Source organism: Anarhichas minor, unplaced genomic scaffold (genome assembly GCF_050575085.1).
Source record: "Anarhichas minor isolate MPS153535 unplaced genomic scaffold, ASM5057508v1 ptg000010l, whole genome shotgun sequence".
Lineage (NCBI taxonomy): Eukaryota > Metazoa > Chordata > Actinopteri > Perciformes > Anarhichadidae > Anarhichas > Anarhichas minor.
The window spans coordinates 15954082-15968040 of record NW_027466456.1 but is presented as its reverse complement, the minus strand read 5'-3'; positions in this window follow the sequence as shown (position 1 = coordinate 15968040).

The following is a 13959-nucleotide window of genomic DNA, read 5'->3' as shown; positions in this document are numbered from 1 at the left end:
CGTGATAAGGCTGAAGAGGACTCACTGAAGAGGGTGTGACAGGTAGAAGCTCAGTGTCGAGGCTTAAAAGGCACCTTGTTCTTCCACAGAGATGCGGTTGTGCAGTGTTTCATCATCTGTGGTTTTATTTCATCTGTCATCCCATACGCACCATGAAGGGGTAATGCAGGCCACATGAGAACACGGATTTCATGTCAGGGAAAATAATGGCAGCACTTCAAGTCAACGCCATAAAATCAATGTCAGGGAAACCGAGATATGAAATATCTTCCCTGCCCTGGACTGGTGAAACTGCTTTTATTTGGTTTTCAAGACAATTTGTGGGCGTGTGTGAGTGAGGAGCTTGATTTTGCAGTGTGCCGTGTTTGTAAAGATGGCGCCGTGGTAGGCTTTGTTCTTAATGTCAACGTCATGTTCATCAAGAGTTTTATTTTTGGCTTTATGCACATTTCAGTTCTAATATTTTGCTATTGTGTAGCACTTTGAAATAAAGAAAAAGTTAAAACTGTAAGCTCATTCACTGCATGTCCATTTACTAACAATTAGCAGAAAGCTAGGTTTTTATTTCCGTTTACATGAGGCAACCTAGAAGTGTAGCAGTTGATGCTATTTTATTTTGGTTAACTGAGCCCACAGAGCTTATAACTCAGTAAGTACATGTGGAAAGAGTGATTGTATTATCGTCAGTATTTTAGTAGGTGTTTTTCACATGAGATACACCAATAACATATATGTATAAATCATTTCAAATAGATTTCTTTTGCATATGGTGAATAAACTCATTCTGCTGAGTGAGGCTAAACAAAGTTGCCCTGTCTCATTTATATGCCCTGCTTGCAGAAACTATCATCTGTCTATTTGGTACCAGTCGGTACCTGTAACACAGAACAATAACACAACCCTCCAATTTCTGGCAGGAAAAATAAAACAAATTTCGATGGAGTCTGGTAGCTTTGGCGAGAGCATAGATAACGGTTTCTGTTTACCCGTCGGAAACATAGACTGTATAGATGTCTCACGCAAGGTAAACCGGCAAGAATATTCTAAATATAGAGTACATTTTAACTTGTAAGAACTTAACACAAGCGCAACAGTTCCCCTTTGCAGCCATGGTTAAATCACTACAGGCACTATGACTTCCTCCGGTGTGGAGGACTGATGTTGATTCAATTTATTTTCCTTCACTGACTGGGTGTAGCCAGTGAGTATGAATCCCATATCCAGGATAGTTTCATGTGAACGTACATCAGAATTAAACAGTGCTGTCTGTTTGGACAGCAGCTCCAAATGTGCACTATCCTTTTCTTGTTCCGGCTGAGAGAGCCTGTCTGTCATCGCTGCTGGACTGGTGAAGCTCGCAGGTCGTTATGCCTCATAGACCTCTCGGTGGGAGGCTCTCGCCCTAATATCACGCTTCAGAACACGCTCAATACCCCGCAGCTTTCTGGAGAACTTCACCTCATCCTCGGCGCTCAAACAGCGCCTCGATACAAGTGTTCCTCCTGCATGCTCACTAAAGATCAATGTCAGCCGAGTAAAACACTTACCAGTCCAGGTTTTCTAGTGACAGACTTCCTGTCAAGCTGGAGGCTGAAAGTTTCCGCCCCAGTGTTTTTCCTCTGATGGGTGTCTTAAAACATAAAACTCTAATCATAATCTTTCGGTAGAAACAACTGTCACGCTTGAGCTCCTCTTGCTTGAACCACAAAGCATCTGGTCCCTTCAGCAATAGTGTTAAGGCTAATTGAACACAATTATAATTACAGCAGAATTTTTTTCGGTCCGTTCCAATTTAGTACAGTCCATTTCCTGCCTCTGATCGATCCCCTTCTTTATACCCAGTGGTACTGATGATTGTCTGTGAAAAGCAAAGAATAGTTTGCAGATCCAAACTTTATGATCTCTCTCTCTCTCTCTCCATCCATCACTTAAGAATAGAGAGATCAGGAGTCGAGAGATGTTTTCTTTTGGAAGACATTTTATTTTACAGTAAATCTCAATTGAAAATCTTTTGAGGAATGGAATGATGGTGCAGTATGTCTTTACAACTGAGGGAAACATTACAGGCTTTGGTATATACTGTACTTTATGACTGGTTCAGATCAGTTCACCAAAATTATAGTTTTCTCACGCACTTCAAGTGACATCTGGCAATGCTAAGGTTTAGAGGAATACATCCCTGAGATTTCGGCCTGTACCCCAAAAACAGTGGATGTCAATGGAATTTAATTTCGTTCACTACCAATGACATAATCTTCAATCTGAAACATTTATTTATTTGTTTCCCCCCCATCTTCTGTTCATTCATGGAGAAGATCAGATAAGACTGGAGCTGCTGGTGGGATGTTGGCCAGCAGGAGCCGCCTCTCAGCAGGGTGGGGTCCTCCTTATCGCCCCCCCGGGTTAGACGGTGATGGCCGGGCCGGGCTGCGGCTGACAAATGAGCAGAATCCTGCAGAGTTAATATCATCTGTGGGTTCATGTCAAACCCGGTCAGCCTCCAGTGTTGAGTGCAAGCTTCATATTACAAATTGTAGAAATAGGTTGATATTCACATGTCTGTACATTAAATATAAAGCTATAGCCTAGCCAGTAGCTTTTTAGCCTAGCTTAGCATAAAGACTGGCGCTGGCTACACCCCCCCCCATTCACCTACCAGCTGAAGCTTATTAACACGTATGAATTTTTTTTCAACAACAGGTGGTTATATAAGGGTTTATGTGCTGGATTATATGTTGTCTGGCTGGCTTTATCTATTTCTGAGGACCCATTTTTTAAAAATGTCAAACAATTGCGACCCAATTCACAATAGGCTTTATCTCTAAATTGTTAGAAGAACAAATTTCTGTGTAAATGAACGTTTCTGACCATATATACGGCCATTTCCACATCATCTTATATTATCTTCACTAACAAAACCAAACCATCAGCAGTTGGTTTCAGTCGGGTGTACTTTTGCTATTAGCACCCCTACTGTCACAGCTCTTTAGCACCTGCAGTACAACTGACATTGTTACATCATTGTAACCATCATGTGAATGCAATCGTCATTTTTACAGATATTTTGTGATTGTTGATTTGTTAATTTCATTTGTCTACAATCAGTACACTGCTCATTAAGCTAAGCTGTCTGTGTCTAATTTGTAGCTAATACAACATTCAATTGGTGCGTTTGTAAATCAGATCTGATGCTCTCTACACTAAATAAACTTAATTAAGGCAGTGAAATGAAATGCTATTTTTTTATAATGAGAAATGCTTCCCTTTGGTTTAATAATGAATAAAAAAAAAAGTCAAAATAGCTTTTCCAACCAGAACAAAGCCTGCAATTTGCCCGTTTCTGCAAAGTCCGGATCAATGAAGCACATATGAGGACATCATCTTGCTGTGGTTACATTTATGTTTTGCCTCTTTGATTACAGCTTGCATGCAGATATAACTGTAGTATAAGGCAGACACTTAACTATGGAATTAATACCAGCTAAGTGGATGTAAAATCTGCTGTCTGTAGGAATCCCCAAAGAGCTGAATCCCTCTCATCAGCACGATTCACTGTCTCTGGAGCAGGACAGTACAAGAGTCAGATTTAACTGTTCAGCTGATACATAACACCGCTCATTTCACATTGAAGGGCTGCGGTTACGGCCGCTTATTGGGGATTTTTCACAAGCTGCCCTAGCAGAGCTGTTTTGGGGGGTATTCAGACAATGATTGTTTGTGATGATATTAGTCAGAGATGATAATGTAAGGCATGATGTGCTGGCACGAGGCACGATGCCTGGAGGCTTGCTGCCTGATCCAACAGAGTGAGCTTTATTTTAATTATTCCTGAATAAATAATAATTGAAGATGAGGGGAAGTTCAAAATAATTCAGTGTTTTCCTCGAAGAAGGATAAATCCTATTAAGAAAGGTGGTTTTTTTTTTTGTAAACCTGTGATATTAGAAGGTTTCAAGACAGAGGAATCTTGAATACTGATATCACTTTTATAGACTGTTATTTTCTCTTATCTGGCCTCGCTTTATAAATCTAGTCTCATGAGTAACACCTTGAGGCTGTTTGTTTTCATTACAAGGGTGACTGGGCAGAGACATGCAGCAGCTCTGACAAAACCTTTACAGAGCAGCATATTTTACAATTGCCCAGTGCCATTTTACACTTGGATTATTGAACATCAATAATATGAAAATAAGAAATAACAGATTGCACATGGTTGTGGACAGAGATTGGGCACCTGCATGTGTATCACTTCCTTCCACCCAGTGAATGCTGGGATAAGCCTCCTGCGGCATGTGACCCTGAACAGGAGTAAGTAGGTTTGGAAAATGAATGAATAATACAACTAAGGCATGCTGAGGTTCTTCCAGGAAACTTGCGGCAATGGAGACACTGAATATTTTTTTCCAGGCAATTGACCTGCCAAAAGCCCCGAGAATCCCGCAGCAGATGCTGTGAATAAAAAGTTAGAGGAAGAGAGCATGGATCACTTGGCTGGCTCCATTTGGTTTGCAAAGTAAATAAGAGTATGGAGGAAGAAAATGGGGTCAGGAGATTGCAGAGTGGCTCAGGGACAGCTGCAAAGCAAAGTGAATCATTTCATTTAGAAGCAAATTAAAGTATAATATCAGGAGTCGTAGCTGGATAGGCCACACTGTCCGGTAAACCTGAAATTACTCCCTTATCACATGACTGACAAATGATTTGCTGCAATAGAATATGAGAACACTGGAAATGGTGAAAAATGGTGATTATTTGATGTTATCTTCATACTAAGACAGCTTTTTGTACGTTCAATCTTGCTGAGCACACATGCTCTTTTTCAATATAAGTTACATACAATTACACCTGGCAGCACAACTGCACTCTTTCAGCTATTTGCCCCATGAGAAGGTCCAATCATGACAATAGTCACAGCCACCATTATATACTCCGATATGAAATTTCATCATCTCATATCAGCTGAACTCGACCGTAAAGGACACCGGGTTGAAATAACATCCATTTTCCATCAATATTCTGAAAGGGAATCAACTGATATGTAACTGCTGAAAATTCCCAAGTTAAATGTGCTGTGTTCAAATGTTCAGCCATGGTATATTCCACTCTCGCTAATTCCATATCAAAATATGTTCAGAAGTCCAGTCAGTGTAAAATCAAATGTAAATGAGCCAGCTAAAACTATACACACGCTCAAACTGGAGATATAGCGATGATTGAAGTTGATTCAAACTATATGCACCAGCAAACAGTCCCTGGTGTATCTGGATTCTCAGACCCTATAGCAGTGGTTCCTAACGTTTTCTCTTTGCCCCTGATGCGTGGAATCCTGAGGGATCTCCTCCCAGAGCTGTATCAGGGCATCAGTGAGCTCCTGGACAGTCTGTTGCGCTACTTGGCCAAACTTTTAGGCCACATGAGGCCACATGAGGCCACCCAGCGCCCACTGCACCAGCGTGTGCGACCCTCCAAGGATATGCCTCCCAAGACCATCACTGACCGTAAAACCGGTCATGCTGGATGGTGTTGCAGGCAGCATAACGTTAGCCTCTCATACGTCTGTCACATGTGCTAATTGTGAACCTGCTCTCATCTCTGAAGAGAACAGAGCACCAATGGCGTACCTGCCAACTCTGATGTTCTCTGGCAAATTCCAATCAAGCTGCATGGTGCTGGGCTGTGAGCAAAGGTCCCACTAGAGGATGTCGGGCCCTCATGCCACCCTCATGGAGTCTGTTTCTGACAGTTTGGTCAGAAACATGCACAAGAGTAGCCCGCTGGAGGTCATTTTGTCGAGCTCTGGCAGTGCTCCTCCTGTTCCTCCTCGCACAAAGGAGCAGATACCGATCCTGCTGCTGGGTTGTTGCCCTTTTTACGGCCCTCTCCTCGTGGAATGGCCTGTCTCCTGTATCGCTCTTAAAAGGGTGGTGGGAGACACGGCAAACCTTCTTGCGACGGCTTGTGTGGATGTGCCATCCTGGAGGAGCTGGACTAGGCAGGGCAGGTGAAATTTATTCACAATAGCTTACGCTTCCTAACTGGACAGATCGATATCCCAGAAGTTTAACTAGTTTTCATGTTGTGTTCAAGGCAACATTTAGTGGTGAGGCTAGGCTGACTCAATACAGTACGTGGATATATTATAAATTATAATTTTTTTCTAAAGTAGTTGAACTATTCCACAATCTCTCCACGTACGCCCTGACAACTATAGAAGTATCTCCTGGGTACAAGCAGTGCTGGTTGTGAATCACTCGCGTATAGAAATAGCAAGCCGAAATGCACTCCAGAGCCATTAAAAAGCTACCTTTATCTCTCTACACATCTCATCTATTGAAAAGATGTTACCAGGCAAGTCGAAGAAACATAAAACACGAAGCTGAAAGGAAAGAACTGTAATGTAAAGAAACAAGGAGCTAGATGCCCAGTGGGGAACTGGAATTACTGGACTCAATGGTCTGAAATATAATGCTAGCTTTGACTGGAATAATGCTTAAAAAGCGATTACAAAGAACTATTGTGTTGATGGGAGGAATATTATATTTTTGTGTATGTTTGTGAGCCTAAGTATGTGAGCATGCATCAGTTTACATATCAATGCAAAGGTTTCAATATCAAACAGAAGCGGATGTTAAATGAGGCAATTACTTTCACCCAATCCACTGAGACTCATTTGCACTATATGTTAACAAGGGCTAACGGCAGATAGAAAGGAATGAATACCAACAGTCAATGCTATCTGACACAGCAACATAATCCTGTCCCCTCGATAGGTTTGGAGAGGAAGATTATGGTTCACGCTCACCACTCTAGTAGTGCCGTTCTAAAAACCCACTGTGCGCTACCTTTCCATCATGGCACAAATTTAGCAACTAGCTATTGAACATAGTGGAGCATTTAGTAGGTAATAAGCCAGATGTCTTCCTCAGGAGTTGGTGGAGACACAAGAAGTGCAAAAGAGAATGGATATTGGACTAGTCAGGTGGGAAAAAAGACTAGCCAACTGCTACATTTTTAGGTATGTCAGTTGGTGTGTTTCTGCTTGTTGCGCTGCCTCAAGTGGCCAAAAAACTGTTAATGCAGACAGTCATAATAAAGGGAATAAATTTGATTTTGAAATCAATTTGAAATTGATCTCTTTTTAAAACATTGTCTTATATGAAAACTCTTGTCTCTTCTGGATTGCCATTTAATGTTTACTTTTTTGCATTATTTTCATCTACTCTGTCTTTCATGATTTTATTGTTTGTTTGTTTTTTAGTTTTGCGTTTGTTTTCCCCATAGAGCACTTGGAGGAAAAGTTTTATTTATTGTAAACTGTGAAAAAAAGTAGTTCCAGGACTAGATTACTTTTGTGTAAGCCTCCCTGACCTCTGACCTCTTTGCAGAGGCAGAAAGAGTTTCTACAATACAAGTCAATACATTATCAGCCTCTTGATTCAGCTTCCTTCATTAGCTCCTTCTACACAATGAATGTGTCACAGCTCTGCCCCTTCTCTCCTGTCTCTTTATTTCTCACTCACCTCACTCACCTATCGGCTCATTCAGTGCACCTGTCAGCCTCCCTCATCATCAGCCTAACTCCCTTCACCTGCCTCTGTTCACTAATCAAGCACTCCCTCCTCATCAGCACAACTCCCCTCACCTGCCTCTATCCAGCCACTATATAAACCCCTGCCTCTCAGTCACTCCTTGCCAGTTCATTGCCATGTCTACCAGCCCGTTTGGCTCGTCCAGTTCCCGGTTTCCCAGTCTGCCTCGCCCTGCCCTGCCCTGCAGGATTTCCCCCCTCATCTCTTGTCTCGTCCTTGGATTCTCTGTTGTGTTCCGGTAACGACTCCTGTTTTGTTCTGTACTCATTAAAACCCGTTTCTCACTGCATCTGCATATGTCTGCTTTTGAGTCCTCCACCACACCCCGTGACAAAATGGGCAACAGACATCACCCAGTTAAAGACAGGAATCCATTTAACATTCAACAATTACTTTACTCGTAAAAGAAGGTACTTCTTTTTAGTCAGCAGCAGCAATAGGTTTTATAAAATCAGCTGCTACCTCTCTTCCTTCTTGCATTTTTCACTGGTGCTTATTAATAAGCCAGGAAGCCTTCACTTCTTTCTTTTGCTCACTGACTCTCCCTGCGGAGCAGCTCTGCCTCTGAGAAACTAAAACTCCAATCTGCAGCAGAGAAATTAGTTAATTTGACAGATCTGATATGAATCCAGCACTACTTAATGTCTCTGCACCTTCAGATCAAGCTGCAACCTGCTTCCCACTGTTGCCAGGACTAAGCTCTGTGCTCGGCCCACAGAGAAGGGAACCAGTCGAGCATACAGTGGATGGTTTTAAAACTGGACTTCATGGTTTTTTTTTTCCTTCAAATCCCTGCTTAACTTCTTGTAACTATACTAGTTTTCATTCCTTTTAATTGTGGTGTTTTTGCAGTTTCCTTTTAAGTTCCAATAAAAAGTGCGTCTGAAATCAAATGAATGCGGAACATATTCATTTTGATAAAGCCCAGAAGTAGCAATAAGTATACAAATAATAAAACATGTTCATATTCGGAGTAGAACGGGGGATATTTTCATGGTAATATTTTAAAGACGTCTCTGAGAGCGAACGAGTCAGCAGGCTGAGATGAGGCGGCGCATTTTCACAATGTGCGAGAAATTACTTTTCTCACACCTCCGCAGCAGAATGGTTTCACATTCTGTGTGATTGTAAGGCAATATCATCAGATCTTTCAGATATAACAACAAATAATCAAGAGGGCAAATGGCATCAATTTTCAATTTTGCTTTTCACTGAGGAGAGGGCTGTGATGGTGGAATTATGTTCCCATCTATGACACAATGTTTTATTGAGAAATGGAGTTTCTCTTTGTATTTTCAGAAGCGTTTTGTAGGCAGAGAGTAAGCAAAGTCCTTGAGGGATCAAAGCTGGTAAGAAAGGACGGATAAGATGGACAGAGAAAGAATATTAACAACAAATTACCTCTGATTTTTTGGTTTTTTTCTGTCAAGGTTTTATTGCTTAAAGGAAACGGAATCATTTTAGATTCATGAGACACTCTTTAAGATATCCAACTTTACAATAATCAAGCCTCTTGAGATGATCTATAATTGTGCAATCAAGCTCTCAAATAGAAGGTTCAATTTGTGAAAGAACAACTTCTTCTCATCCCCCTTCAGTGGTGTTGTAAAAGGGTCCCTTTATGAGAAGATGAGACTGTTCTATGGTTCTATAATTGGTTGTTTCATTGACTGTTTTGTGTTCCAACAATCATGTATCGCTAAGATGGTGTTCGACAGCGCAGCTCTGATGATTGGTAACTAAGTGAGTGTGAGGGACCGGTCGACAACCATGTATGCATAATGAGAAAAGTATAAATAGTTTAGCTTTGGGACTCCAGTTGCCTTATTTTATTAGTGTGCGCTCAATAGTGTGCACACAAGAAAAGTAAATGCTCTTTCTGTTAAGTATAGAGTTTGACAGAGCGAAGTCATTAATTATTCATTTAGGTGCAAAGGTGATGTAAGCTTTGCATTGCCTTTAAAAATCATAGTGTATTTGTTAGTAATTTGATGAATGTTACAGTCTCCACATCACTCCACACAGATCTAATGTTTTCGTCTCATTAATGAAGCAGAAGATGTGGGGAAATACCAATTCACCCGGATGTGTTTGAGTGCATGATGGTCATGACAAGCATATATTAATGTCAATAAAGTTGTTGTTTTTGTCACCATAGACATACTCAAATAATGGTGTTCTGAATAGAAAATGTGTTCTCAATACTGAAGAATGTAGATTAGTTATTAGTTACAGCAAGTGGCAGAAATACCCAGAAGAAGAGAAACAATGGTGAAGAGAGAATATCGTCACATTTAGGGGAAGAAGCAGTAGGAAGCTCAACACTAGGCCCACAGTATAGAGGAGTATAGAATGGCATAAGACAGAATGCAATGCTCCATGGGCCAGCTCGGTTTACATGTACTCTGTTTGATTTTGCAGTGAACCCATACCATATTGAACTCTACTTGATTGGTCTGAATTATTTACTTAAAGGTACAAGCCTGGGGAGACACCCCAGGCCAAAACCTTGCTTTTTTATGCACTGGTCAATTTTTAGATTTGGGGCTGTTTTGATTCCATAACATGTCTTCTTTCAAACTAGAGAAAGAAAACATCCAAAATGAAGATTTAGGTGTTTATTTTACTAATTTATATTAGCCTCTGTCAATTTCTATTAAACTCACCAAAACTTGGCATTAGATAATGCCTCATCAGCACTGGCGCCCCCCAGGGATGTGTGCTCTCCCCACTGCTCTTCTCCCTCTACTCCAACGACTGCACCTCAGAGGACCCGTCTGTTAAACTCCTGAAGTTCGTAGACGACACAACGGTCATCGGCCTCATCAGGGACGGTGATGAGTCTGCGTGCAGACGGGAGGTTGAACAGCTGGTCCTCTGGTGTGGTCAGAACAACCTGGAGCTAAACGAGCTCAAAACTGTAGAGATGACAGTGGACTTCAAGAGGAGCTCCCCAACACTGTACACCTCCAGAGTCAGGAAACGGGCTGGAAAGATCACTGCAGACCCTTCACACCCTGGACACAAGCTGTTCCAACTCTTCCCCTCTGGTAGGCGCTACAGAGCTCTGTACGCCAAAACCATCAGACACAGGAACAGCTTCTTTCCGCTGGCCGTCACTCTAATGAACAATTAATCAGACATACTGCACTACTACCTCCATTCCACTGTCGTTGTTGTTGTTGTACAGGTTTATGTTTATATATATATATATACACTTTTGGATTTATATTTATATTGTACATAGTCGTTAAATGTTTATACTTACATCTGTTCTACATATTTTGTTGTCCTTGTTTTATTATTTTATATTTTTCTTGTTTATTTGTAAACTTGTGTATGTACGTTGAGACCAAAGTGAAAACCGGAGTCAAATTCCATGTATTTCCATCTTCAGCGTTTCCATCATACAGTCTATGGGTTCCATTCGCCAGTTTTTATAGGTAAAAAATAAAAAAAACAGGTGAAAGGAAACGCACATCCTCTTCACAGTCCCTCCTTTGCTGCATATGAACAGGTGCCTACTCTCATTTCTGCTGCTAGCTATCTTTCCTAACTGTGCATGCTCTGTTGAATATGATCATGCAGCAGCTTCATCAGTGTTGGCAGTACACTGCATCAGTGGGGAAATGAACCGGGCGCTGTGCTGCTCATTGCTGGCTCACCACTAAGGTCTTGTTAGTGCTCATTTGTGGGGTACAGTAGAGCAGGAAATTGGAGCCCTGCAGAGTGGATTTATGCCAAAATAAGCCTCTTTGCACCTGTATGACCATGCAAATCATATGTAAATCTCTTTACTTTCTCCACAGTACGCTTATTTTGTAGGTGAGGTGAGGCTGTGATGGATTCCCTCATGCTTCAAAATGTAAACTCCTCCACATTTCAGAAACATAACGCCATTTAAAAGGTGGTGCAATGAGTTTTCTCGTTCTGAATAGTACCTATCATTCACTGTAAGTCCTTTTGTGTTCAACACACCGTGTTACAATGAGACCGTACACATGAGAAAATAACAAGTTGAATTTCAAATGTTTTTAATAAAACATACCAAAGTTTAGGTTTTTCTGACGAGCGACCTCCTGTCGGCTTGCGAATAATGACTGTCCTCTCTTAGAAGCATAGGCAGAAGTGGTGGGATGCCGTTGTCCCGCCTAAAAGCCTTTAACGGGGGAGGTTTGGAGTGTCTTGGTTTCGGTTCTTGGGTTTTAACACCGAAGCTGCAGTTTGCAACTCACCTCCTACCAACAGTCATCGTTGGTGTCCTTTAGTGAACCTCTAACTTTCCAGAACCTTGACAAAGTAGTTTTGATTGCCTACATTTAATCAAGCCTTTAACAAAAGTTGAAAACCTTTTTCCTGGTAGTTGTGTTTACTTTTGGTGTTTTCTCCCAGCAATGCAACTAACAGCACCGATCCCACAAGGATGCACTGTTTGTGAAAACACAAATAATCAATAAACTGTGTAACTTTGAAAGACACTCATTCGATTTGGCCAATTCAGACAGCTACTTCATCAAATTAGCTTCAATTGTCACAATGTACTTCTGGCCCCTGTATTGCCATTCTCCATCTATCCACTGGATGGCCCCACACTCTCCCACCTGTCCCAATCACCTGACTCTCACTTCCACCTGCTCGACTGTTTCCACTTATCCCTCATCAGCCCTGCTGTGTACAACAAGCTCATTTCCACTCATTCCCGGTCAGATTGTCAATGTTATGTAGTGCCTTGCTTTCCTCTGTGGCTGCCTGCACTGTTCCTGTTCCCCTGTGGATTATCAGTTACTGCTGTTTGGACTACCGACCCATACCAGTATGTTTTTGTGTTTTCATTTTGTCAATAAATCCTTGAACTCTTCCTGTTTGCCTAGACTACAGCATTCAGTCTTTAAGCTTTCTGAAGCACTGAATCACTGTGAAGTTTTGAAAATTGTCAACTGTTGTTGAAGCATTTGTGACAATCAAAAATGGCAACAACTGCTGGCCAAGCTCTTGGTATTACACTTGTGTGGATGGATTCAATCTGAGACCACGATGAGACAGCCAAAATACAAGTGCTTCTGCTTTCATTGGTTTGTTCGATAAAACTGATCCCTTTTAAGCAGCTCTGTTTTTAAATACTGAGGCCGAGTGACTAAAACATCCCGTATTCAAAACTAGCGCAATCCCTCTCTGATACGAGTGTGACGTAATGAGGTTTTATATGAAAGGTCACGTGATTTTTTTTTTGCATTGGTGAAGTGAGGCATCATTTTGCCTCGATACTTAGTACTTTTGAGAGGTTAATGGATCAGTAATTTGCTTCCACATCCATGATCCCTAGGAGTCATAGCTGGATTATGGACCAGGCCAGAGGGGCAAGTGCCCCGGGGTTAGGGTTAAGGTTTGCCTCCATGTTTCCTTCATCCACCACCAGGCCAATCCTTATGAGGACTGTAGATTTTGTCCCCCACTTTTTACAGTGTAGCTGTGCAACGAGATGACCTCTTCAGCAAAGACTAATTACAGCTAAGCAGCTATTAATACAGAGTAGATGTGTTTTTAAGTATGAAACTCTGTAGAAAGAAAATAACAAACAACACTTGTGCATGTGATCTGAGATGTGATGTTTTGATTTATGTGTAAAAAGCATAACTTATCACATCTGACGTATGGTGGAACAAGTGTGAAATTGCTGCTGGGGATGGTGGTATCGCCCCTCCGCCCCCAAGAATATGAAAAATGGAAATTTGTCCCTCCAGTTTTTATAAACGGTAATGAAATTCCTCCAAAAGCTATACGAACGCTCAGTATTCAGTGTTAAACTGATTTGAACTCCTCCTGCCTCTTGGCCTGTGACGAAGCCAGTTGAAGTTACAGCATCGCTGTTGCAGATGTTAAATATAAACCAGTGTGTTGCCGCTGTACATGAGCACATCTGGTCGTTGTTTGTCAGTGTAACAGGCTGGAGGATAATTTGAGTTTCATTGTCACTTGTCGTCAGAACCTACAACCCCAACCCGGTTTCCCCTAATGTCTGACTGAAGATTTTGCCCTGGAGGTGAAAAATCCATTTATTTTGTATTGTACCTGTAATAAGACCCTCGTCAAAGAGAGACTGCTGGCAGCCTGCAACACATGACCTTGATAGGAAGCGGCGTACCGTTGCGATCAGAGGTTGTGTGGGTGAACACTAGCAAGGCTAAGCTGCTGCCGCTCCCACTGACCTTCACCCGGAAAAACGGAAGCCCCTCTGCTGTTTTTTCCTGGCTAGAAGGTCAGCCCGGAGGTATTTGTGGATGACTCACATTTGTGGGTGTTCATTTGAAGTTTGTGCAGGCCTATGTGTGGTCCCGGAGGATGGATTGATTGATTGATTGATGGGCATCTT